Source organism: Bos indicus, chromosome 27 (genome assembly GCF_029378745.1).
Source record: "Bos indicus isolate NIAB-ARS_2022 breed Sahiwal x Tharparkar chromosome 27, NIAB-ARS_B.indTharparkar_mat_pri_1.0, whole genome shotgun sequence".
Lineage (NCBI taxonomy): Eukaryota > Metazoa > Chordata > Mammalia > Artiodactyla > Bovidae > Bos > Bos indicus.
Window position 1 is genome coordinate 17,075,017 of NC_091786.1, and position 27,311 is coordinate 17,102,327.

Genomic DNA, 27,311 nt, shown 5'->3' on the forward strand with positions numbered 1-27,311 from the left:
AACTGTATCAAGAGAAGAGAAAGAAGGAAGAGGAGAGAGAGAAAAAGAGAGAGGGGTTACTTTTGATCTCTGATTATTATAGAACTAATGATAATATTAACATTTAATTTTAAAATCTACATGTGCTTTTTTTTAAGATGAAAGGAAAACTTCAGTGCCCATCAGGTAAGTTTCTCAAAGATGAAGTCAATGAAGAGGTATAAGATGAATGCTCTGGACTAATTGGATAAAATAAAATATGTGCAACAGCATGCTTCTCCAGAGTCTTAAAAGGTATTCTGCACTTAAAAGCAAATATTCAGTGCTCTGCATGCATTTAAAATATGAATAATTACTATAGAAGAATGTTTGATTTTTATGTCATGAGATTTTGTAATATTTTATGCTTTAAAAATGTTTACAGGATTTTAAAAATAATTTTATTGTTTTAATCACTAAAAAATGAACTGAAACACAAAAATTGTATCTATGATTTATAAATAATAGTGGAAAATATTTTTTCCTAAATGTTGACATTTAACTATTTCATTCTTATAATTTGTGAATTTCCTTGTTTGTCCTCTAATTTGTCATTAAATATTGGAATTCCTCTTTATGCTGTATAATTGTAAATAAGGGAATTCTCCCTAAAATCAAAAGGATGCTCTTGACTATTATTTTATTGCTGGTTCTGATACGTTCACAACTGTAGACTGTATCAGTTTAGTTCAGCTGCTCAGTCGTGTCCGACCCTTTGCAACGCCACAGACTGTAGCACGCCAGGCCTCCCTGTCCATCACCAATTCCTGGAGCTTGAGTAAACTCATGTCCATTGAGTTGGTGATGCCATCCAACCATCTCAGCCTCTGTCGTCCCCTTCTCCTCCCGCCTTCATCTTGCCCAGCATCATGGTAGACTATATAGCACAATCTTAACTTTGTAAAGCTTATTGACATATCAGCATTTTCATGTTAATTGATCTGGTAAGCTCTTTTGATACAACAGATTCTACTTATAAACTGATCAAAATATGTTTTAATAAAAGCCTTCTGGGGTTTCCCTGGTGGCTTGGCAGATAAGAATCCGCCTGCCAATGCAGGAGACATGGGTTCCATCCCTGATCCAGGAAGATCCCACATGCTGAGGAGCAGCTAAGCGTGTGTGCGCCACGACTACTGAGAAGCCACCTCAATGAGAAGCTCACACACTGCAACTAGAGTAGCCCCTGCTCGTCCCAACTAGGGAAAAGCCCAAGCAGTAACAAAGACACAGAACTGCCAATAAAAAATAAGTTAAAAGCAAAACCTTCTGGCATATTTTTTCCTTATTCATTTTCTTCTCATGATGATTGATAGATATTCTAAGAAGAAGTACAGGTATTGCTTTACCATCTATATGCTATCACATTTTTTTTTTAAAGGCACAGTCACTTAGTCGTGTCCAACTCTTTGCGACCCCATGGACTGTAGTCCGCCAGGCTCCTCTGCTCATGGGATTATCCAGGCAAGAATACTGGAGTGAGTTGCCAGTCCCTTCTCCAGGGGATCTTCCCAAGCCAGGGATCAAACCCGGGTCTCTCCCCTTGCAGGCAGATTCTTTACCATCTGAGCCACAGGGAATACTTTTAAGTCATTCTTTATTGTCAGGTCCTTAATATATTAAGGGTACTACATAGAATATTCAATTAATTCCTACCAGAACCAAGTATGTTAGGCATTAACAGGCCCTTTGTGTAGAAACAGACACAGGCTCAGAAAGGCATTTTAATTGCCTGCATCTCAACAAAGCCAGAGGTGATGATAGAACCAGAATTTAAACCTATGTTGGCCTGAGTTCAGAAAGTGTATTCCTTCAAATAAAGCAGTTAATAATAGAATGATACCCAAAACTGGCAAATATGAAAAGTACTTAAATATTCTTATCTATTTAAATAAGAAAATTTATATAACGTGCAGAGGATAGTACAGGTGTACCTCAGAGATACTGTGGGTTAAGTTCCAGATCACCAAACTAACGTGAATATCAAAATAAAGTGAGTCACACACATGTTTTGGTTTCCCAGTTCATATAAAAGTTATGTTTACAGTATACTATAGTCTATCAAATATACGATAGCATTAAGTCTTAAAAAGAACAACAAGCTTAATTTAAATATACTCACTTTGCTTAAGTCAGAGGAGAAATATCCTATGACATCCCTTATATGCAGACTCTAAAAAGAAGAGATACAAATGAACTTGTTTGGAAAACAGAAATAGACCCACAGACTTAAGAGAATGAACATATGGTTGCCAGTAGGGGAAAGATGAGGGGCAGGGATAGGGAGGGAGTTTGGGATGGAATTGTACACACTCCTACATTTAAAATGGGTAACTAACGGGGACCTACTGTATAGCACAGGGAACTCTATGTTATGCGGCAGCCTGGATGGGCGGTGAGTTTGGGGGAGAATGGATACATGTATATGTATGGCTGAGTCCCTTTGCTGTTCACCTGAAACTGTCACAACATTGCTAATCGGCTACACTCCATATAAAATGGGGCTGGTGTTGGGATGACCCAGAGGGATGGCATGGGGAGGGAGGTAGGACAGGGGTTCAGGATGGGAACACGTATACACCCGTGGCGGATGCATGTTGATGTATGGCAAAACCAACACCATATTGTAAAGTAAAAAAAGTAATAATAATTAAAAAAAATACTTCATTGCTAAAAAATGCTACCATCATCTGAGCCTTCAACAAACTATAATCTTTTTGCCACAGTAACATCAAAGATCACCATTCACAGATCATACTAACAATGAAAATAAAAACGTTTGAAGTATCTCAAGAATAGTCAAAATTTGACAAAGAGACAGACATGAAGTGAGCAAATGCTGCTGGAAAAATTGCATGATTAGACTGCTTGGTGCAAGGTTATAAATCTTCAATTTGTAAGGGGAACAAAAAGCATATTTTTGAAGCACAATAAAGCAAAGGACAATAAGGTATGCCTGTACCTAATATAATCATATAATTAAAACAACAGGTGGCCACAACTTTTAACCAATAGTTAGAAAATTGGGGGGTTACAGATGTGTTAGTTAGGAAAGGCTAACTTTTATAAAGACACTGAGTCAAAAATCTCAGTTATTTAACGAAATAAAGGTTTAATTCTTGCATCTGTCATAGTCCAATCAGCAGGGTCAAGATGAACTTTTGGAAATGAAATTGAAACCCCAGTGAAAAGGAATAGTCGGAAGTGAGAATAAAATTCCTCCCTTTAAGAAGAAACCTAGACTTGTTTCCAAAATGAGCTATCAAAGGTTATTCACTTTCAGTTCAGTTCAGTCGCTCAGTTGTGTCCAGCTCTTTGCGACCCCGTGAATCGCAGCACGCCAGGCCTCCCTGTCCATCACCAACTCCCAGAGTTTACCCAAACTAGTAAGATGTATTTTTAATATTAAATTATTCACTTATTTAACATTAAAAATACATCTTACTAGTTTGTCCTCTTTTACAATGCCAGGGTAAGCTAAGCCTGGGTGTTTTAATTATAATAGTGATTTTGTTGTAAATTTAAATATTAAAACTGGTGTGTTTAATAAACGTCCAAATTACGACATCATTTTAAGGGACTATTAATTCACACCTTATTAAACTGTGAAGATTATAAAATTAGAGCTTATTTTTAGAAATAAAAAACAAGTTTTCTTGTAAATTGTGTCATTCTTGAAAGGAATAAAAAGACTAATGATACTATCTTGAGCCCAAATACAGTAGAAGCAGCATATGAAAAACTGTCTTCCTCCGACTCTGCCAATGTACACAATTTCTGAGATATATCACCACACCCTATTTACTATCCTTGGCTTGGCTTCAACTGGAGACTGCCAATTCCTTCTGAAACAGCCAGAAATTTGTGGCAACCTTGTTACACATGGTCTATTTTTTTTTCCCATGGAAATATTTTACTCCCTATATTTTTCCATACTTTGAGAAGATTGTGGCTGTTGAAAGTTCCACCATTACACTTAATGTACTAAGCACCAAGAAAATAATTTCTAAAAGGAAATTTGTGATTTTAGTACTGTTGATATTTTAGTTCAATTCCAAATTTCATTCTTCCATGCATTTATTGATTCACTCCAGAATATTTCTGGCTTATCATCTAGATGACAGGCAGTGTGTTTAGTATTAGGAATCCAATTTGAACAGGTCCTCACTCTTGATTCACATACTCATGGGGAAGACAAGCAAGTAATCACATAAGTAAAATAAAATCCAGACTGTGAAAAGCACTACAAAGAACAAAATGGTATTTCTGGGTCCTTATTTTATAATAATCATAGCTTTAAAAATACAGGGAAAAAAAAAAATTAAAGGAGTTACTTTAAGATGATTTGGATGGCTTCTGCAGTGGCTCAGTGGATAAGAATCTGCCTGCCAAGGCAGGAGACATGGGTTCGATCCCTGGTCTGGGAAGATCCCACATACTGAGGAGCAACTGAGCCCGTGCGGCACACTATTGAACCCACACTCTAGACCTGTAAGCCACAACTACTGAGCCCATCTGCTGCACTGCTGAAGCCTGTGTGCCATAGAGCCTGTGCCCCACAGTAAGAGAAGCCACCGCAACGAGAAGCCCAAGCACTGTGACTAGAGTAGCCCTACTTGTTGCAACTGCAGAAAAGCCCATGCATAATAAAACCCCAGCACAGCCATAATGGTGGTGGTGGTGGTGAAGTCGCTAAGTCATGTCCGACTCTTGCGACCCCATGGACTGTAGCCCACCAGGGTCCTCTGTCCATGGGATTCTCCAGGCAAGAACACTGGAGTGGGTTGCCATAAATAAATAAATAAAATTATTTTTTTAAAAAAGATTACATTTCAGATGATGTGGAGAGCCCTGTATAGAGATTAGGGTTCCACTCAGACACTGGATGAGGAAGATCCAGTCATATGAAAAGACAATAGGAACTACGAAGGTCCTAAGATCGGCCAGTGTGGTGTATGGGTAGATCAGAGTTCAGTGGCTGGGGAAATGCGGTGGCCAGAAAGGAAAGCAGGGTCCAAGCCATGCAGGGCTCTCTCAGTCACCGAAAGCCACTGAAAGACTGTAGTGGGGAGTGTCTTGCTCCTAAGGTAGGATTTACATTAAAAAAATTATTTTTGTGCCTTCATGGTTGAGAAGGTTAAAAAGGGGAAAAGTGGACAACAGGAGAGAAATGAATGGATAATCCAGGCAAAACATAACTGTGGTTTGGATCAGGGTGATGAGAGGAGAGGTGGAGGAATGGAGCTAGCTAGACCGAGAGAGCGTCATGCTGAGTGAAGGCAGTCAGACACAGAGACAAACATCAGATGGCATTGCTTATGGGCAGACTCTAAAAAAATGGTACAAATAAACTTATTTACAAAGCAACTGTTAATATGTACATGATATATTATTACGTGAAAAAACTGGTTACAAACATTATGCATAATCTGGTCAGTTTTCATTCCAATCCCAAAGAACAGTGCCAAAGAACGTTCAAATGACCGCATAATTGCACTCGTTTCACATGCTAGCAAGATAATGCTCAAAACCCTTGAAGCCAGGCTTCAGCAGTATGTGAACCGAAAATGTCCAGATGTACAAGCTGGGTTTAGAAAAGAGAAACCAGAGATCAAATCACCAGCATTCACTGGATCATAGAAAATCAAGGGAATTCCAGAAAAACATCTACTTCTGCTTCATTGACTATGTGAAAGTCTTTGACTGTGAGGATCACAAGAAAACTGTGGAAAATTCTTCAAGAGATGGGAATACCAGACCACCTTACCTGTCTCCTGAGAAACCGCTACGCAGGTCAAGAAGCAACAGTTAGAACCAGACATGGAACAATGGACTGGTTCCAAATCGGGAAAGCAGTACATCAAGGCTGTATTTTGTCCCCCTGTTTATTTAACTTATATGCAGAGTATATCATGTGAAATTCTAGGCTAGATAAAATCAAGCTGGAATCAAGATTGCTGGGAGAAATATCAACAACCTCAGATATGCAGATGATAAAACTCTAAAGGCAGAAAGCGAAGAGGAAATAAACAGCCTCTTAATGAGGGTGAAAGAGGAGAGTGAAAAAAGCCAGCTTAAAACTCAATATTAAAAAAACTAAGATCATGGCATCCAGACCCATCACTTCATGGCAAATAGAAAGGGAAAAAGTAGAGGCAATGCCAGATCTCCTTTTCTTGGATTCTAAAATCACTGAAGATGGTGATGCTGCCATGAAATTAGATGACTGCTACTGGGCAGGAAGGCTATGACAAACCTAGACAGTGTATTGAAAAGCAAAGATGTCACTTTGCCAACAAAAGTCTGTATAGTCAAGGCTGTGGTCTTTCCAGTAGTCATGCACGGATGTGAAAGTTGGACCATAAAGAAGGCAGAGCACCGAAGAACGGATGCTTTTGAACTGTGGTGCTGGAGAAGACTCTTGAGAGTCCTTTGGACAGTAAGGACAGCAAACCAGTCCATCCTAAAGGGAATCAACCCTGAATATTCATTGGAAGGATTGATGCTGAAGCTGAAGCTCCAATACTTTGGCCACCTGATGTGAAGAGCCAATGCACTGGAAAAGACTCTAGTGATGGGAAAGATTGAGGGCAAGAGGAGAAGGGGACGACAGAAGATGAGATGGTTGGATAGCACCACCGGCTCAACGCCCATGAGTTTGAGCAAACTCTGGGATATAGTGAAGGACAGGGAAGCCTGGCATGCTGTAGTCCATGGGATCGCAAAGAGTCAGACATGATTTAGCAACTGAGCAACAACAACAAAGCAGAAACAGAGTCACAGATGTTGAAGACAAACTTACAGTTAGTTACCAAGGGATAAGGATGCAGGAGGGATAAATTGGGAGGCTGAGACTGACATATACATACTATTGTATATAAAATCCAAGCCAGGCTTCAGCAGTACATGAACCGTGAACTTCCAGATGTTCAAGCTGGTTTTAGAAAAGGCAGAGGAATCAGAGATCAAATTGCCAACATCCATTGGATCATGGAAAAAGCAAGAGAGTTCCAGAAAAATATCTATTTCTGCTTTATTGACTATGCCAAAGCTTTTGACTGTGTGAATCACAATAAACTGTGGAAAATTCTAAAAGAGATGGAAATACCAGACCACTTGACCTGCCTCTTGAGAAACCTATATGCAGGTCAGGAAGCAACAGTTAGAACTGGACATGGAACAACAGACTGGTTCCAAATAGGAGAAGGAGTACGTCAAGGCTGTATATTGTCACCCTGCTTATTTAACTTCTATGCAGAGTACATCATGAGAAATGCTGGGCTGGAGGAAGCACAAGCTGGAATCAAGATTTCCGGGAGAAATATCAATAACCTCAGATATGCAGATGACACCACCCTTATGGCAGAAAGTGAAGAGGAACTAAAAAGCCTCTTGATGAAAGTGAAAGAGGAGAGTGAAAAAGTTGGCTTAAAGCTCAACATTCAGAAGACGAAGATCATGGCATCCGGTCCCATCACTTCATGGCAAATAGATGGGGAAACAGTGGAAACAGTGTCAGACTTTATTTTCTTGGGCTCCAAAATCACTGCAGATGGTGACTGCAGCCATGAAATTAAAAGATGCTTACTCCTTGGAAGGAAAGTTATGACCAACCTAGATAGCATATTCAAAAGCAGGTATTACTTTGCCAACAAAGGTCCATCTAGTCAAGGCTATGGTTTTTCCAGTGGTCATGTATGGATGTGAGAGCTGGACTGTGAAGAAGGCTGAGCGCCGAAGAATGGGTGCTTTTGAACTGTGGTGTTGGAGAAGACTCTTGAGAGTCCCTTGGACTGCAAGCAGATCCAACCAGTCCATTCTAAAGGAGATCAGCCCTGGGATTTCTTTGGAAGGAATGATGCTAAAGCTGAAACTCCAGTACTTTGGCCACCTCATGTGAAGAGTTGACTCATTGGAAAAGACTCTGATGCTGGGAGGGATTGGGGGCAGGAGGAGAAGGGGACGACAGAGGATGAGATGGCTGGATGGCATCACCGACTTGATGGACATGAGTCTGAGTGAACTCCGGGAGTTGGTGATGGACAGGGAGGCCTGGCGTGCTGCGATTCATGGAGTCACAAAGAGTCGGACACGACTGAGCAACTGAGCTGAACTGAACTGAGATAATTAAGAAGGACCCACTGTACATCACAGGGAACCCTACTCAATACCCTGTAATGGCCTATATGGAAAGAGTCTAAAAATGGATAGATGTATATGTATAACTGATTCTCTTTGCTGTAGACCTGAAACTAACACAACACTGTAAACCAACTATACGCCAATAAAAAAAATTCTTTTGAAAGATCTATATGGAAAGAAGCAACAAGACAGGCTGATGAGTGGATGTGAAGGATGAGAGGAGGGAGGAGTCAAAGGTGAATCTTAGGTTCTTGGCTAAACTAAAGGAATGATGACACCATTCACTGAAATGTGGATGACCATGCTAGGAACATGTCTGGGAAGGCCAGACAACATATCTGGGGCAATCTAGCTAGCTGACATGCCCAAGAGGCATTTATTATAGATTTCAAATGGATATAAGCCTAGATCTAGAGGGCATTTGAGGTTAAAGATATTAATATAATTTGTATTTCTCAGCTTATATTTAGTATTTACATTCATGGGGATGGTTGAGTTTAACTGGGACAGAGTGTATATGAGTAAGGAAAGAATGCTTAGCACCTAGCCGTGAGAAACATCAATATTTAAAAGCTAGGTAGAAGAAGACAATCATGCAGAGTCTATATCCAAATGGCAGTAATGGAAAGAAAATGGCATTAAAATCAATCAAATATTCTCTTTACTAGGAACTGTCTAAACTGTAGATGCTTGAGAAAATAGAAGAGATGTGATCATGCATACCCAGATATTTGGGTCAGCTTCTTTATTGCAGAAGTCATATATAAGATGCTGTTTTAATGTTCATAACAGATTTCCTATCTAACATATTTTATAATGTTCATGTGTATAAAGATTTCAACAAAACCATTACCGTTTGTATTTATTTTGTCTAGATGTAAAGCAGGCAGTACGTCACATTACACATATTGTTAAAATCCCTGCAGCATAATGTATACAGATTTGTGAATTTTGAATGATTTGAAGTTCATGAATATCTCAAGGTTGGTTTGTTTTGTCTTGTTCAAACCCTGGATATCATATTTTTGCAGTTTAATATATTTCTTGACTGGAAAGAAATGTTTAGATTTCTAGCTAGATGTAAGATTGTCAGAATAGAAGTTAAACATATAGAGAAACAAAGGTAACACATTTTGTAAAATATTAGGAAAACTTTCAAATAGTCTAGACAAATGCACTCAAAGTGTTAGAGAAAAAAAGGTTAGCTTTGGGGAAAATTAATGTATTTTGTGGGGTGAGACATAAAACGATGGCTCAGTACTCTATTTTTTAGAAAACACATATTGAAATTTTTTGAACAGTAATACAATAGAAATATAATACAGGGATGAAATGTATACAGGTGTTTAAATTTGATAATTTTTATCTCATATGCCATTTTCATAAAAACTGATTTTCCATAGCTGTCAAGCTGACAGGCGAGAAAGTCAACTTGCCCTTGAATGCCAAAGACTATTTTCAGATCCTTGAGCTGTCCCATTAATCCAATCTGTTTTGCATGCTTCTTACATGCCTTTTAGAAGGCCAATTGGCTTATATTCCTTCCTTAAAGCCTATTTACTAGCTCAGGATTCAAGGCCATCTACAATCTTGCTATATCTCACTTTAGATCTATTTTGCTTACTACCCATAGTTCCCAAAGGAATCTCTATATTATTGGGTTGGCCAAAAAGTTTTTCTGGCTTTTTTGTAACGCAGAAACTCCAAACTAATTTTTGGCCAACCCAATATAATATTCATTCATAGTTTTTCATTTCACGTAATTCCTACTTCAAATATTTCCCATGCATTTCTACCTCTGTTGCAATCACTGTGCCCTTGAATCAGTGGCATGTGCTTCCTTCTTTTACATAAGAAAAGGGTAAGTTGGGTTTTACAATTCTTTGTCTTCTTCACATTGCCTGAACTGGTGCCATATTGTAGACAGTAGGTTATCTGTAAATGTTTCTTGGTTAATTAGATAATTTATATACAGAATCCCCTTCATGGATCACTGCCTTGTTTTGGTGAAGGGGCTTGCATAACTCAATGAAGCTATGAGTCATGCCTTGTAGGGCCATGCAAGATGGATGGGTCATGGTGGAGAGTTCTCACAAAATATGATCCACTGGAGGAGGGAATGGCAAACCACTCCAGTATTCTGGCCACAAGAACCCCATGAACTGTATAAAAAAGGCAAAAAGATATAACACCGAAAGTTGAGCCCCCCAGGTTAGAAGGTGTCAATATTTTACTGGGTAAGAGTGGAGGACAATTACTAATACCTCCAGAAAGAATGAAGCAGCTGGGCCAAAGTGGAAATGATGCTCAACTGTGGATGTGTCTGGTGATGAAAGTAAAATCCGATGCTGTAAAGAATAGTATTGCATAGGAATCTAGGTCCATTCCTATGTTAGGTCCATGAATCAAGGTAAATCGGCTGTGGTCAAGCAGGAGATGGCAAGAATAAACATTGACATCTTAGGAATCAGTGAACTAAAATGGACGGGAATGGGTGGGTTTAATTCAGATGACCATTATATCTACTACTGTAAGTAGTAGCAGATATGGGAAAGAATCCCATAGAAGAAATGGAGTAGCCCTTGTAATCAACAAAAGAGTGTGAAATGCAGTACTCGGGTGCAACCTCAAAAATGACAGAATGATCTCAGTTCATTTCCAAGGGAAACCATTCAACATCACAGTAACCCAAGTCTATGCCCCTACCACTGATGCCAAAGAAGCTTAAGTTGATCAGTTCTATGAAGACCTACAAGACCTCCTAGAACTAACATCAAAAACTGATGTCGTATTCATTATACGAGATTGGAATGCAAAAGTAGGAACTCAAGAGATACCTGGAGTAACAGGAAGTTTGGCCTTGGAATACAAAACGAAGCAGGGTGAAGGCTAACAAAATTCTGCCAAGAGAACACACTGGTCATAGCAAACACCCTTGTTAAACAACACAAGAGACCACTTTATACATGGACATCACCAAATGACCAATATTGAAATCAAACTGATTACATCTTTGTACCTGAGAATCGATAAACTATATACAATCAGCAAAAGCAAGACCTGCAGCTGACTGTGGCTCAGATCATCAGCTCCTTACAGCAAAATTCAGGCTTAAAACTAAAGGAAGTAGTAAAACCACTAGGGCAGTTAGATACTAGCTCCATCAAATCCCCTATGATTATACAGTGGCTGCTGCTGCTAAGTCACTTCAGTCGTGTCTGACTCTGTGAGACCCGATAGACGGCAGCCCACCAGCCTCCCCTGGGATTCTCCAGGCAAGAACACTGGAGTGGGTTGCCATTTCTTTCTCCAATGCATGAAAGTGAAAAGTGAAAGCGAAGTCGCTCAGTTGTGTCTGACTCTTAGCAACCCCATGGACTGTAGCCTACCAGGCTCCTCCGCCCATGGGATTTTCCAGGCAAGAGTACTGGAGTGGGTTGCCATTGCCTTCTCCTTATACAGTGGAGGTTACAGAGAGACTCAAGGGATTAGATCTAGTAAATAGAATGCCTGAAGAACTATGGACAGAGGTTTATAACACACTCCTGTACACAGGAGGCAGTGAACAAAACCATCCCAAAGAAAAAGAAATCCAAGGAGGCAAAGTGATTATCTGAGGAGGCTTTACAAATAGCTGAGGAAAGAAGAGAAGTGAAAAGCTAGGGAGAAAGGGAAAGATATATCCAACTGAATGTAGAGTTCCAGATAAGAGCAAGGAGAGGCAAGATGGCGTTCTTCAATGAACAATGCAAAGAAAGAGAGGAAAACAACAGATAGGGAAAGACTAGAGATCTCTTCAAGAAAAGTGGAGATATCAAAGGAACGTTTCATGCAAAGATGGGCACAACAAAGGGCAGAAATGGTAAAGACCTGATAGAAGCAGAAGAGATCAAGAAGAGATGGTAAGAATACACAGAAGAACTATACAGAAAAGATCTTAATGACCTAGATGACCATGATGGTATGTCACCCAGAGCCAGACATTGTGGAGTGTGAAGTCAAGTGGGTCTTAGGAAGCACTGCTGCCAATAAAGCTAGTGGAGGTGATGGAATTCCAGCAGAGCTACAAGATGATGCTACTGAAGTGCTGCACTCATTATGTCACAAATTTGGAAAACCCCAGCAGTGGCCACAGGACTGGAAAAGGTCAATATTCATCCGAATTCCCAAGAAGGGCAGTGCTAAAGAATGTTCAAACTACCGCACAATTGCACTCATCTCACACGCTAGTAAAGTAATGCTTAAAATTCTCCAAGCCAGGCTTCAGCAATATGTGAACCGTGAACTTCCTGATGTTCAAGCTGGTTTTAGAAAAGGCACAGGAACCAGAGATCAAATTGCCAACATCTGCTGGATCATGGAAAAAGCAAGTGAGTTCCAGAAAAACATCTATTTCTGCTTTATTGACTATGCCAAAGCCTTTGACTGTGTGGATCACAATAAACTGTGGAAAATTCTGAAAGAGATGGGAATACCAGACCACCTGATCTGCCTCTTGAGAAATCTGTATGCAGGTCAGGAAGCAACAGTTAGAACTGGACATGGAACAACAGACTGGTTCCAAATAGGAAAAGGAGTTCGTCAAGGCTGTATATTGTTACCCTGTTTATTTAACTTATATGCAGAGTACATCATGAGAAACGCTGGACTGGAAGAAACACAAGCTGGAATCAAGATTGCCGGGAGAAATATCAATAACCTCAGATATGCAGATGACACCACCCTTATGGCAGAAAGTGAAGAGGAACTAAAAAGCCTCTTGATGAAGGTGAAAATGGAGAGTGAAAAAGTTGGCTTAAAGCTCAACATTCAGAAAATGAAGATCATGGCATCCAGTCCCATCACTTCATGGAAAATAGATGGGGAAACAGTGTCAGACTTTATTTTTCTGGGCTCCAAAATCACTGCAGATGGTGACTGCAGCCATGAAATTAAAAGATGCTTACTCCTTGGAAGGAAAGTTATGACCAACCTAGATAGCATATTGAAAAGCAGAGACATTACTTTGCCAACAAAGGTTCGTCTAGTCAAGGCTATGGTTTTTCCTGTGGTCATGTATGGATGTGAGAATTGGACTGTGAAGAAGGCTGAGCGCCGAAGAATTGATGCTTTTCAACTGTGGTGTTGGAGAAGACTCTTGAGAGTCCCTTGGACTGCAAGGAGATCCAACCAGTCCATTCTAAAGGAGATCAGCCCTGGGATTTCTTTGGAAGGAATGATGCTGAAGCTGAAACTCCAGTACTTTGGCTACCTCATGCAAAGAGTTGACTCATTGGAAAAGACTCTGATGCTGGGAGGGATTGGGGGCAGGAGGAGAAGGGGACGACAGAGGATGAGATGGCTGGATGGCATCACTGACTCGATGGACGTGAGTCTGAGTGAACTCCGGGAGTTGGTGATGGACAGGGAGGCCTGGCGAGCTGCGATGCATGGGGTCGCAAAGAGTCGGACATGACTCAGTGACTGATCTGATCTGATCTGATCTGATCCTCCCTTCAGGATGGAGAGAACTGAATACCTTTGCTGCTCGGACTACTGGGTACTGACATTTCATAGCTGAGTCCTTATGTGAAAATCACCATTGGCCGAAGGGAATCACTTGGTTCAATGTTATGTCTCCACCTCAAGGGAAGTCTGCCTCCAGTGCTGATCAAAGAGGGAATATACAGGACTGTTCCCCTTGCCTCAGTAAGGGACAGCTCTGTAGGAATCTCCTTTCAAGAACTCCCAGAGGATCAACTTGAGGTCCGTGCTGCAACCGCATCATGGTTCAGCCTTGCCCTGTGCTCAATCCTGCTCTTTTACTCCCCTCATGTGTAATTCCCAGGACCAATCCCCAATAAATCTCAAGCACACAAATCTCCAATTTAGAGTCTGTTTCCAGGGAACCAAGCTAAGACAGCACACATTCATAACCGACGCGAATACCAGTCGGCTCTCACTCTCGCCTCTGCGTGCTGGAGAGATTCGTATGCGTGAGACTGTGAGCCTCTCGGACCTCAGTTTCTTTTCTGTTTTCTGCTATCTGCCTCGAATTTATGGAAATTAATCTCAGTATTTTAGGGATGTATTCAATAGTTCTCTAAAAAGTTATTTATGCCTTTTGTACTTCTGGAGCAGTAGCTTGGCTTAAAAGAATAAGCAAGGACTCAGAAAACTCAGGATTATATTTTATACATTATACTTTTTACTCAACTTTTCCATGTCTCAGTGTTTACACTTACAAGTCAGCTTAGTGCTATCTACCCTGTGGATTTCTGATGATATTCCAAATGAGATTAGATATAAAAATAAACCAATAAATTAGAAATAGGTTATCACTTATAAACATGATAATATTTTTAAAAGAAAATGCCAATTATTAAAATTAATAGGTGAATTTTTCACAATCATGCATTTTTAAATGAACCTTTTCTGATTTTTCTCAATCCGAATTTGTATATGAGTTAAAAGTATAAAAATTGAGTGTTAGAAGACTTTCAATACAGTTCAGTTGCTCAGTCATGTCCGACTCTTTGCAACCCCATGGACTGCAGCACGCCAGGCCTCCCTGTCCATCACCAGCTCCTGAAGCTTGCTCAAACTCATGTCCATCGAGTCAGTGATGCCATCCAGCCATCTCATCTCTGCTGTCCCCTTCTCCTTCTGCCTTCAATCTTTCCCAGCATCAGGGGCTTTTCCGATGAAAGACTTTAGAGATCCTCCATTCAAATTCTCTTTCTCACAGATGAAATGGAGGTAACACAAAGGCCTATTGTTATATGATTAGTTAGAAAAAGGTTCACAACTAGACATGGGGGGGGGTCCCCATTTCCCTACTTCTTTGTAGCTACTTTTTTAACTTACAATGATCACAGAAATTTGGCAATTATGTTTGACTTGTCATCCTTACCTACCAGTATTTACTGCTTTGTAAAAATTATTCCATTCTTTCCATTTTGAATAATTTTCAGTTTTGTTTTCTTTTCCATTTCCATCTTTCCCTTCTTATTGAAATACAGCCTATCAAAATGAGCTTACCTAGGACTGTACTGAATATTGTCTCCAAAAAGAGCATGCAAGCCCTTTAATATAAAATTGACACAGTACTAAACATAGACTTAATTCAGTAAACTGACATCTTGGCAAACTCTCTTTTTACCTCTGTGGACATTTTGGTGCACATGTGTGAGTGCATATCTTTGCATTTTAACGAATGGAAGGTTTACTTTGCCACAAAAGCACTCTGAATAAGAAAATAAGTCACACTTGCCGTGTAGAAGCAGGAGCGATAGGACTGGTTATAGCTGACTTCTGTCTCTGATTTCTCCATTCCCATTATTCTGTTTGACATTTCTGAAGCCAGTTTTAACATTTTAGTAGAGTCATAAATAATGGCAATAACCCGGAAAGGTTGGAATATACAAGACTGGAGAAGAGAGATAAATAACATATGTTTGTTCTTATATTCAAAGGGCAAGGGGGCATTAAACATTGGGCAAACCCAATTCCAAGCAGAACACACTTGAGAGACTGGGAAAAAAATACATGGACAGTCTCTAGCCCTCAATTCAATAGAAGGGTGGGTCCTTCCTAGTCTTGAGGGTGTTCTCCCAAACTTTTGCATTAAATGACAACGAATGCCATCCAGGCAAGCTTACGGTGATGAGGGGCCTGTCCCTGGCCTGCCTACTATTCTAAAGCTGGGGCCACAGCATGGAACAACTGCAGGAACAGCTTGCACAACGAACAACCCTCACCTCTGCCTTTGCTCTATGACCCACTCTGTCCCCCTCCAGCCCACACAGCCCACTGCAGTCCCGCATTAAACCTGGTAAAAAGAAAAAGGAAAAAAGATTTCCACTTGTTTCATTTTATTTTCTCTTGATTATCCTTTCTAGTGTTTATTTTTGAGGAGCAGACATTTAAAATTTAGATTTTCCTCTTTCACGACAATGCAAAACATTCGCAACTCATTCACAATTTATAAACTCAGCAAATGTAGGCACTTCTGGGCATTGCCTGCTTGTTTGTTTTCAAATCTGGTTAAGAAAATGGCTCTGGATGGTTTCTGTCGGAGCTTGAAGGGCAGCGGAGTCTTGTCTCTGGTTCCCAGACAGTGTAACTAAAGATTCTGAGACGATTCACTACTCTTATTCCATGAAGTGAGTGATTTCTGGGCAAGTTACTGTTTCCCTGTGAGAAATAATAGCCAGCATCTTAGATAAAGCTAAAGTAAGGCAGCAATGGAGCCTCTGATTTCCTTGGAATCTAAAATCTTACCTGAAGGTTGTTTACCAAAGGGCTGGAACCCAGATGAGGATTGATTTAAGAAGCAAGACTGCCGAGGTGACAACACACAGTTGGGAAGCCTAAGACAAGCCCTGTCTGATAAGGATGATGATCTGATTGGTAAATCTGAAGGTGGAACTGTCAGGATTGAGAGGCGATTAGAAGTAAATGATGATAAAGATCACAGAGAACAAAACATTGCTTTCTTGTCTGAGTAATGACAAGAATACGAAACCAGGAGCTTCAGTTGACATTCTCGTCCTGGTGCAGAGAAGAGGACGGGGACTCAGGTACATACTAAGCTATCCAGCACATCTCCATGCCACTGGATCATTACATTCCTTCTTTTCTTTCCAATTCATCTTTCATCAAAAAGCTGTGTGACCAACAAAGATGGCTGGGAAGTAAGTCTCCAGACATCCCAAGCCTTCTCAAACCAAGGAAATAATACATTTCAACCACTCATACTGATTTTTTTTTTTTTTTTGAATGCCAAGCTTTGCAGCTCAGCTGTCAGAGCAGTGAAGTGAAAAATAAAATTAGGGGCCAAATGCCTAAACCCTCAAGAAATGCCATGGAGAAGAAGCAAAACAAGTAAAAAGGTTTTCCTTATTATTATTTTCTTAATGTTTAAATATATGGATTTTGTTATCAGTACTCTGAAAATGAAATCAGTGACCCATTGGACTAAATGCTTATGTTTAAGAAATGCCTTGAACTTTAAATAAACACCATTTTCTTTTCTCTTGGATTAATTTACTTGCAGATGTGTGACTCCGTTCAGGAATATATACCCAGCTGAGAAATACAGACAAGGGCAGGGCAGAACCTAATTTTCTTACTATTCAGACTTTACTGAACAGACAACATAGCTTTCAAAAGAAACATGAACTTCTCTTTCTTATTCACTTCAGGGACAGAGGGATGGAATTGAAGGCAGAATTCAGTTTCCTCCAGTGACCACAAAATAGCATTTAAAAATCTTGTAGTGTTTTGAATTTGCTCGTTTTGATATTTTTTTCTTCTTTAGCTTGGTAGTCGTGTGCATTTCTAAGCAGCCCAGGCTTGCAGCCTCCTTTGTCCTGCACTTAGTAGCAGTCAGAATGCATTAACTGGATTGTGCAACTACAGGGAATTCACAACACCTCTCTGGGCCTTACATTTTTTCTTTAAACTCAGTGAGTTTCACTAAATCATGTCCTGTTCCAGTGTCTGGTCTATTTTCTAGGTCTTTGTAGGTTTGCATGTCTCCGCGTGGGAAGATGGAATCTCTTACTACAGCCCCAAATACTAGAGGATCAGCTAATTAATGGGCCATAGCTGAAGAGAACAGTCCTGTCGATTTGTGAAAGAGGCTGAGGGTGGTGAATCTGGTCTAGAGTCCTTGGAATCTAATGGCTCTTTTCCCCCTTTTCCCATTAGATGGTTTTTTGTTGTTTGCAGTTTAGTGCTCTGCAGATCTGTACTTCACTGTGACCAGCAACTAATGAAAAAGGCATTATCATTTCCATGAATAATTAGAAAACAAACTGAAAAATTAAATGCATGCCCGGATCGTCCCATCTTAGAACAGCAGGGAAAATATTTACATTGGATGTTGAGCCCATGTCAAGTGAACAAACAGCGACCAAACAGCGACTACAGGGTAGTCATTGTCCTCGCTATACACTATCTCCTTGTTTTGATTCAGTAGTTTGTTAGACTGTTGATGTTCAGTCATTAAGTTGTGTCTGACTCTTTGAGACCCCCATGGACTACAGCTGTTTTTATACTCTCTTCATTGTGACTGAGAAACCACTCAAGTTTTTAAAACTATTCCCAAAATAACTCAAAGCCATCTAAAATGGTTTCTAGATTTAGACTTCCCAGACACATAAAACCTACATCATAATCTAACAAGTAAAGAATCCATCTGCAATGCAGGAAACCCTGGTTCAATTCCTGGGTTGGAAAGATCCCCTGGAGAAGGGATAAGCTACCCACTTCCATATTCTTGGGCTTCCCTGGTGGCTCAGATGGTGAAGAATCTGCCTGCTCTGTGGGAGACCTGAGTTCGATCGCTGGGTTGGGAAGATTCCCTGGAGAAAAGCATGGCAGCCCACTCCAGTATTCTTGTCCGGAGAATCCCCATGGACAGAAGAACCTGGGGGAACAGTCCATGGGGTCACAAAGAGCTGGACATGACTGAGCGACTAAGTACAGCACGGACTGCAGGACAGTTTGTTAAATATGTTAACATTATTTAAAATAATATTTTGCTGTCGTACAATAAGTATAATTTTAAATTGTGTTTGTCAAGGAATTGTTATTTATAAATAAACCTCTGTCTTAGTGAAATAACTTTTGTTTATTACTAAAGCTAAACATTGTCCCTGTTAGTTTAAATAGAACGAAGTGAAAGATTTAAGAGGTGTGTCCGTTTCCTAAGGCTGCTGCAACAAATTGCCACAAACCAGTTGACCTAAAACAATAGAAATTTATTCTCTCGTGGTTCTGGAGTCTGGAAGTCCAGGATGAGGCAGGGGCAGGACCACTGGCCCTGAAGACTCTCGGGGAGAATCCTCACCCAGCTCTCATGTAGCCTCCCGTGGCTGCCCAGCCGTCCTGCCCATTCCTTGGCTTGCCTAAGCATCATTCCAAGCTGTGTCTCCATCCTTCATCACTGCTTTTACATCATCATCTCCTCTATGTCCCTGTCTTCTCCTTTTCAGTCTCTTAAAAGGACATCCCTCACTGAATTTAAGCCCCACCCTAGTCTAGAAATGATTTCGTCTCAAGATCTTGACTTATATCTACATAGACCCTTATTACACACAGGTTCAATTCTGAGGTTTTAGGTTGACATGTCTCTTGGGAGGTTACCATATACTTTGGTTTGGGCTGATATAACAAATTCCAATAGACTGGGTGGCTTAAACAACGCACATTTCTCTCTCACAGTTCTAGAGGCTGGGAAGCCCAAAGTCAAGGTGTCAGCAGATCCAGGACTGCTTCCTGGTTTGCTGACAGCCTCTTCCTGCCGTGTCCACACATGGTGAGGAGCCAAGACAGGAGGCAAGTGCTGTAATGTCCCTGCTTATAAGGGCACCAATCCCATTCATGAGGCTCCAGCCTCATGACTTAATTATCCCCCCACCCTCCCCCAAATACGATTACATTGGAGATTAAGCTTTCAACACATAAGTTTAGGGGGGGCAGACATGAACATTCAGACCATAACACCATTCAACTCACTATATAAGGGAAGGTCATGGAACTCAGATGAAGAACTAGCAGCTGGGCCTCAGAAACCACGGGAAAGAGCAGCTGGCAATTCCCTTGGAAACCAAGTTCAGCTCTCAGTCATCCTCCGTCTCCCTCTGGGGCTGCCTGGGTCCTTCCTCTGTTTCTCTCTGCCCATCAGCTTCCATCATTTTTCTCTTCATGGCAGAAGCTGCTAAGTTGCTTCAGTCGTGTCCGACTCTGTGCAACCCCATAGACGGCAGCCCACCAGGCTCTGCTGTCCCTGGGATTCTCCAGGCAAGAACACTGGAGTGGGTTGCCATTTCCTTCTCCAATGCATGAAAGTGAAAAGTGAAAGTGAAGTCGCTCAGTTGTGTTCGACTCTTAGCGACCCAATGGACTGCAGCCTACCAGGCTCCTCAGTCCATGGGATTTGCCAGGCAAAAGTACTGGAGTGGGGTGCCATTGCCTTCTCTGCATGGCAGAAGAGGACCCTGCAGATCTTAGTTTTACATGCCTTGAGCTCAAGAGGCCTGTAGAGTGACTGGCCTGTCTCAATCCTACTTTTCTAAAACAAAATGGTGTCACGGGCCAGTGTAGATCAAGCACCTCTCATGGGTCCCTTCAGCTATAGCTAGGGGCGTGGTCAGGTGAGCAAAGTTCGGGAAGGGAAAGGCATTAAATCAAGTCACAACGGCCTGGAGATTAATAATAAATAAGAAGTTTTTATACTCTCTTCGATGTGACTGAGAAACCATTTAAGTTTTTAAAACTATTCCCAAAATAATTCAAAGCCATCTAAAATGGTTTCTAGATTTAGACTTCCAAGACACATAAAACCTACATCGTAATCTAACTATAGACTTGAGTGTTCTATTATCAGTCTGGGCCTGCAAGGACTGTCAAGGTAGTTGCAGTGACTTTTCATAAAAATCTTTAAGAAAACCCCAGGCTGGGAGTTAGATACAAACTATTACATTTAGAATGGATAAACAGCTAGTCCTACTGTATAGAACAGGTAACTATATACAATCTCCTGGAATAAACCATAATGAAAAAGAATATAAAAAAGAATGTATATATGTGTATAACTGAGTCACTTTGCTTTATAGCAGAAATTAACACAATACTACAAATCAGATATACTTCAATAAAAAATTAATTAAAAAAAAGAAAATCCCAAGCTGTATTGCCGGCCAACTAGGAAACACATTAAACTTTGATCCAAAGGCTTTTTTGAGTTCCATGAAAATTCCTGGGTATATATTTGAGTAGGAGGCTAAGGGGCCAATGAGAGGCAAGCTCTTTCTTTTGAAAAGAGGTTTCTACTTGGCAGTAATGGGAGAACATACCCTGAGAAAGAAGGTGTACATGTGCCTGGAGGTGTGGTGGCCAGGGGTGCATGTGCTAATTGCCGTGGCAGGACAGGGGTTACTCAGAAAACTGGTGAGAGAGGAAAACTGGAAGTGATAAACTGGTTGGAAACTGAAAAATCTCATGGAGACAGAGTTAAATATGATGATCACAAGTGAGTAAGTTCTCCTTTCCTTTGACGAATCAGTGAGCCTTCAGAGCAGTGTGAAACTTGAGTTTCAGACATGAAATGCAAACACTTACGAGCGTGAGGGGCTGGCACTTGGGTACAGCTTCCAGATCTCAGAAGGCTGGGAGGATAAACAACTTTAGGAATCTTAGCATGAAATTTAGGTACTGGAGAAATCTGAAGAATAAAAGCACTACAAGTTCAGATCTCATAAACTAGAACTGGCATGTATGAGGTAGGAAACCGGCTGGCATGGGAAAAGAGGGCTTGTTGATTTCATGTACCAAGTGCTGGAATATTGCTGTGTGTGTTGACTGAACTTACCAGGAGAAAACGTGATGAGAAAAGCTATCCTGTTACTGAGATAGGCCCAGAAAGGAAAGACATGGCGTTTGGTAAGGTCTACAGAGTAGACCTTTGATGTTAGATGACCTGACAATTAATTATAAAAGATTATGTTACTTTTCTGAATAAATCTGTATAACAGTGGTTTACTATAGTGGTTACATAGTATGGAATGAACTGTTCACCACCACCCTCCCCCAATTTCTATAATTAAGCCCAGCCTTAACCTCTGATGTGACTGTATTTGGAGACTGAGTTTCAGGGGGTTATTAGGGGCTTCTCAGTGGTGAAGAATCCACCTGCCAATGCAGGAGCCTCAGGAGACATGGGTTCGATCCTTCGAGTTGGGAGGATCTCTTGGAGGAGGAAATGGCAACCCACTCCAGTATTCTCGCCTGGACAATCCCATAAACAAAGGAGTCTGGTGGGCTACAGGCGACGGGGTTGCAAAGAGTCGGACACAACTGAGCAACTGAGCATGTACGCACACACAGGTTAAATGAGACCATGAATGTGTGGCCCTAATCTGATAGGATTGGTGGCTTTATAAGAAGAGTCTCTCTCACTCTTTCTCTCTCTCCATTCACCAAGGAAAGGTCACATTAGGCCAGAGTTGTACAGGCCAGCAAGACGGCTCTTCTGACCCTGTGGGACTTTGATCAGGAACTTATAGCCTCTAGAAGTATGAGGAAATAAATTTCTGTTGTTTAGCCCACCCAGTCCATTGAATTTTATTGTAGCAGCTAATAAAGACCAATGCATACAGCCATAAACATCATATTTGTATACATATATATGTTTACATATTTTTTCTTTATGTTATCAAGTTACTCTCACATAAGGCTCATATTTGGAGTAAAAAGATTACCTACTGTTATTTTCTTTTTTGGATGAATGTAGCATTTTGTGGGTAACTGGATTTCGGTTGACAAAATTCAGAATCAAACTGCCAGCACGACAGCAGGGTAAGTCACAAAGGCTGGGGGGTGGAGACGGAGCTGCTCTGTGGTTAGAGATACAGATGAGCAGTGACACGCTAGCAGCTCTTGGCTCTTCTCCTAACTGAATGTGTAGCCTTGTTGATTGTTGGTTTCCATTAAGAATCCAGAGGGGCACTGACATCTGCCCATGTCTGTGTAAATTTTTGGCATGTCTCTCCTGAATGGATATTAAAAAAGCCGTGAAACACCAGGAAACTGAGATACTCTGTCCAAGCAAGACCCCACCTGGTGAGAACCACGCCTACATCTGTAGCTAAATATCAGGGACTTCATCTCATTTTGCAGCGGTTGCTTACGTGTGGTTTCTTACAGCTGAACTCTGGCCCACCTTAAATACACTTTCCAATTCCTTTGTCCATGATGGGTTCTGCACTGGGGCCAAGTGAGTGCTGTTTCAATACAGATCATACGGGGATTTTTCTGAGGAGATACTCGTTCCCAAACCCTTCTCTTAGCAAAGATGTAAGAAGAAAGCAGGGACAGCAATTACAGATCAAAGAAGGGTGGCAGGTACTATAGACTTGGTATGTATGGGAAGTTTGAAGATAAGAGACCAAAAACCAATTTTGCAAAAGCAGCTTCAGGGGCTTCCCTGGTGGCTCAGAGGTAAAGAATCCACTCGCCAACGTAGAAGACACGGGTTCGATCCCTGATCTGGGCAGATCCCACATGCCATGGACAACTAAGCCTGTTTGCAACTACTGAGCCTGTGCTCTAGAGCCCAGGAGCCGCAACACTGAAGCCCAACCATCTGAGAGCCCATGCGCTGCATCAAGAGAAGCCACTGCAATGAGCAGCTCGCACACTGCAACTACAGAGTAGCCCCACTTGCCACAACCAGAGAAAAGACCGCACAGCAATGAAGACCCAGCACAGCCAAAAGTAACATAGGTAAGTAAATAAATAAAATTATATTTTTAAAAAACCCTTCAGTGGTTAAACATTTAGAAGAAGTTTAACAAGGAAGCCAACTTAGAAGGGACTGTTTAAATCGCTCAGATACTAGAAAGCTGGGTAGAACACAATTGTGTTGAATTTGCATTTTCGATCTGTACATTAGCCATATTTGCCAGCTCCTTATCTGTTATGAAGGCAGAGTGGATGTGCTTTTCTTTGAGCATGTGTTTCACTTGCCTTTTATTGAGTCAAAGTTCTCTGGCAAACAGGGATCCATTCAAATGTTACTGCCTGATCCAATAACAGTAACAGTAACAGTAACTCAACAGTAACAAGTTGAATCTTGTCTAATCACATAATAATTCACCAAATCCTCACAACAATCACAGGAGACAGTCAACAGTAGCATTTCGCATCTGGGGACACTGAGGCTTGGAGAAGCTCAGGAACTTGTCCAAACTGCACACACATCGTAAAAGTAACAGAGCAAGGATGTGAATCTGATTAGCTCCACATGCCTCTACCATTAGCTCCTGGTGCCACTTTAGCAAACCAACTAGTATAGTACAATGTTCTACTGAAACTACACATGATAGTCGTACTTAAATCCAAAATAACACTTTTCTCCCCTTATATTCTGAGGCTGCAGTCATCTAATTCATTTCTACAGATCAGTATATTTCTATCATAAATATACTGAGGCCAATGTAGCATCTAGGCATGAAAATGGAATATATTGATATTACCTCGAACCACCCAAATTGGGCCAGTGGATTAAAGAGTACTATGGCTACTTCCTGTCCTCCTGACCCTATATAAAGTATAAGAAAATATCCATGATGACATATATCCAACTCATAGATGTCTTACCTTTCCTTGAAAGCTCTCCGGCGCCTCAAGCTTAAACACATAGAAGCCACATGATGCTGAAGACAAATCATAAGAAGACGGCTGGAGTGTGAGAGGGCTATGTGTACGGGAGCTGGGCACCGGGAACAAGGAGGCTGGGCCACAGTGGGCGTCTGGGATGGGAGCTCATCACAACACCTAGAGACAAGCAGATGGCAACTGTGTGTCAGAACTGAAGTCTGCCGAGCCTGTTAGAGGAACTGCAGCCTGTTACATGAGCCTGTTACTCCAAACATACTTTGGAGTCAGAAGGTGGGCTGTGTGGGCCAGCCATGGGGCACTCTTGCGAGAGGGCAGTCTTCTTAGTTAATCCAAATCTCATCTCCAGCTATGCTCCAGAGAGCCTGTGTGCTACCCTGAGTTAGAATCCCGAGTTCCCAGTAATGAAAACAGGATGAAACGATTGACGGACTTGGCTTTTCAGAAGCATGCAGACTTCCCTGTATCTGCCTGCTCGCTGCTCTCCTCCAGCGAGTCAGGAAAGCTAGAGGATCAGTGTTCAAAGCAATGTCTCCTGTGCCCGCCCTTTGGAGGACACACCACAGCTTCCTTTGGAAGCATCTATGCCATCTGACATCCAAAGTTTAATGTGGACAGAATATGTAAAGATGTAAACAGTGGAAGTTTTTATCTGAAGCCTGGGAATGGGGCTTCACAGCTTTGTCTCCTAGTTAGGAGTATTTTCAAGGTTGCCACCTGAACGCCTATGCAGGGAAGAGAAAAAAAGGAGGGTGTGGGGGAAGAAATGACAGGGGCAAATCTCGATAAAAGCGTGATTCACTCACAATCAATAGGAGAAAAGACATTACCAGCTGCATATATTAGCACGTTATTAACACACCCACTCAGGTTTTGAAATATCCATTTAAAATAACTTAATTAAAACCCAGTTATAGAAACTTTCCACCCTAACAATGAAACATCTATTTTATGATCATTCTGCATGTCAGTGGACTTTAATTTTTAAAGGTGAACTGCAACTTTTAAAAGGAGCACTAAAAGGGAAAACTCAAAAAAAAATAAAAATAAAAAAATAAAAGGGAAAACTCACATAATAATCATACTGTCTCAAAGATATTTTTGCCTTGATTTGAGAACACGAATTCTGGTTGTCCTCTCTAATACAGGGAAAACAGAAAGCATTCTAAGCATTTTAATCTCAGGCGTATTAAGCAAGTAAGCTACAAAAATTTGTGTTTTAACAACTGTATAAGAAATTAATTTAAAAACATATACATAGTATGCATGATGTTTTTATAAGATGCCATCCAATTGTAACTTTTAAAATGTATTTGTACGTAAAAAATTTACTGAGCATTTTAGAAACCCTGAGAGATGCAGTAATATGAATATAAAGCAAGATTCTAGAAAATCACTTCCATTTTTGTATTTTGGGCCAGAGTCCTCGTTCATCGACATAATGGTGAGCCAGACCTCACGATGTGATAACGGTGCCTTTTGTTGCTGGCCTGCACATAACTTGGTGCCTCATAATCCTCTGCTAGGCATAGTCCTGAATCCAGTTCAGCATCCATGAATGTGCTATCCAGCCTCCCCTCTGGGAAGCCAGCATCTGCCACAGCTTCCGTGGATAGGAAGTTATCCTACACTGCCTAGTGAATCCCACTAGATGGTAGGCTCCTTTCTATTTCTTTAGACTGTGCATTTTAGGACTTCAGAATTAAGAACAGAATTCTAAACCAGAAGCCAAGTTGTGCCAGCGTCTTTGTTACCTGCATTCTCGGTTACAGCAGCTCCTGGGCTGTTTACCTTCGTTGTTTTCATGCTGTAGATGGAGCTGTCATTGCTGCTGCCAGGACTAACGCGCAGATGGAAGGATTATAAGCAAACTCTGAAAAGAAGGATTTATGCTTTTAATGTTAATGCCGATTGAGATTCTCACTTAAGAATGTCAATAACACATTTGTTTATTTCCTCCCTCAAACACATTTTTCCTTGCATGATATATTTGTAATATATGAGTGCACAAACACATCAATGTTTACACATTGGAAAACTGAGATTCTGAGAGTTAACACTGCCATTCGGCTCTTTGTCAGGCTCTTCCCACTCAAAAACATCTGAGTTTTTCATATTTTCTGCATTATCAAACCCAAATGCCTCTGTCTGGTTGTCGATCCATACTTTCTCCAATCTGGCTCCTCCTCCCCATCAAACTGCACAGTCTTTGAGTTCTCAGTGTGCACGCTCCTCTTCACCTGTGTTCACCTTCACCAATCTCCAGGCAACTCTCTCAAATCAAAGATCAAGCATTCTCTCAAACACATTGTTCCTTACACACTCAACTGTCTAATTCAGCGCTTATTCTGGTATTTAGCGATACACTGCATCAATGTGTAATGCGATGCTGTCTTTTAATTATTTTCGATGTGTCAGTTTATTTCCCTCAACTCTTTTGGAAGCATAAACAATTAAATCATGAAGAGTAAGTGTGAAGTTCAAAAACAAAGTGTTTGCGGTGCCATTTCCTGGCTTGGATACCGAATGGGTTAGGATGCTTGAAGGTAGAAGGCGACTCCAGAGCGTGCTGGTTTCTGGCAAGGAAATCAATAGTAACTTCCTCTCTTAGCAGCGGTCCCATCCTACACATATGTAGACCCTCACCCTACCAAGGGGCTTCCCTGGTGGCTCAGCAGTAAAGAATCCATCTGCAGTGCAGGAGACATAAGAGAGGTGAGTTCAATCCCTGGGTCAGGAAGATCCCCTGGAGGAGGGCATGCAACCCACTCCAGTATTCTTCCCTGGAGAATCCCACAGACAGAGGAGCCTAGTGGGGTACAGTCCATGGGGTCGCAAAGAGTTGATCATGACTAAGCAACTAACACTTTCACAAGATTGAAAATAAAAACAAGAAAAGCTTTAGATTTTTTAAAACTTAGGACTGACGGGTTGCAAAGAGTTGGACACAGACAACTGAAGCGACTTAGCAAGCAGGCAGCTAT

General features: G+C 41.0%; 1 long non-coding RNA gene across 4 annotated transcripts in view; it reads right to left on the minus strand.

The window, feature by feature from the left end:
* LOC139180227 (uncharacterized) overlaps positions 1–27,311 on the minus strand; it is a 478,513-nt gene that overhangs the window by 20,569 nt on the left and 430,633 nt on the right. For 3 of the 4 annotated variants that reach the window (XR_011564556.1, XR_011564555.1, XR_011564554.1), the window contains 3 exons: positions 26,082–26,200; positions 24,310–24,486; positions 2,141–2,191 (listed from right to left, as the gene is read on the minus strand). This is a non-coding gene — a long non-coding RNA (uncharacterized lncRNA). The remainder of the gene's footprint in view (positions 1–2,140; positions 2,192–24,309; positions 24,487–26,081; positions 26,201–27,311) is intronic. The other variant, XR_011564557.1, reaches the window with a different exon arrangement.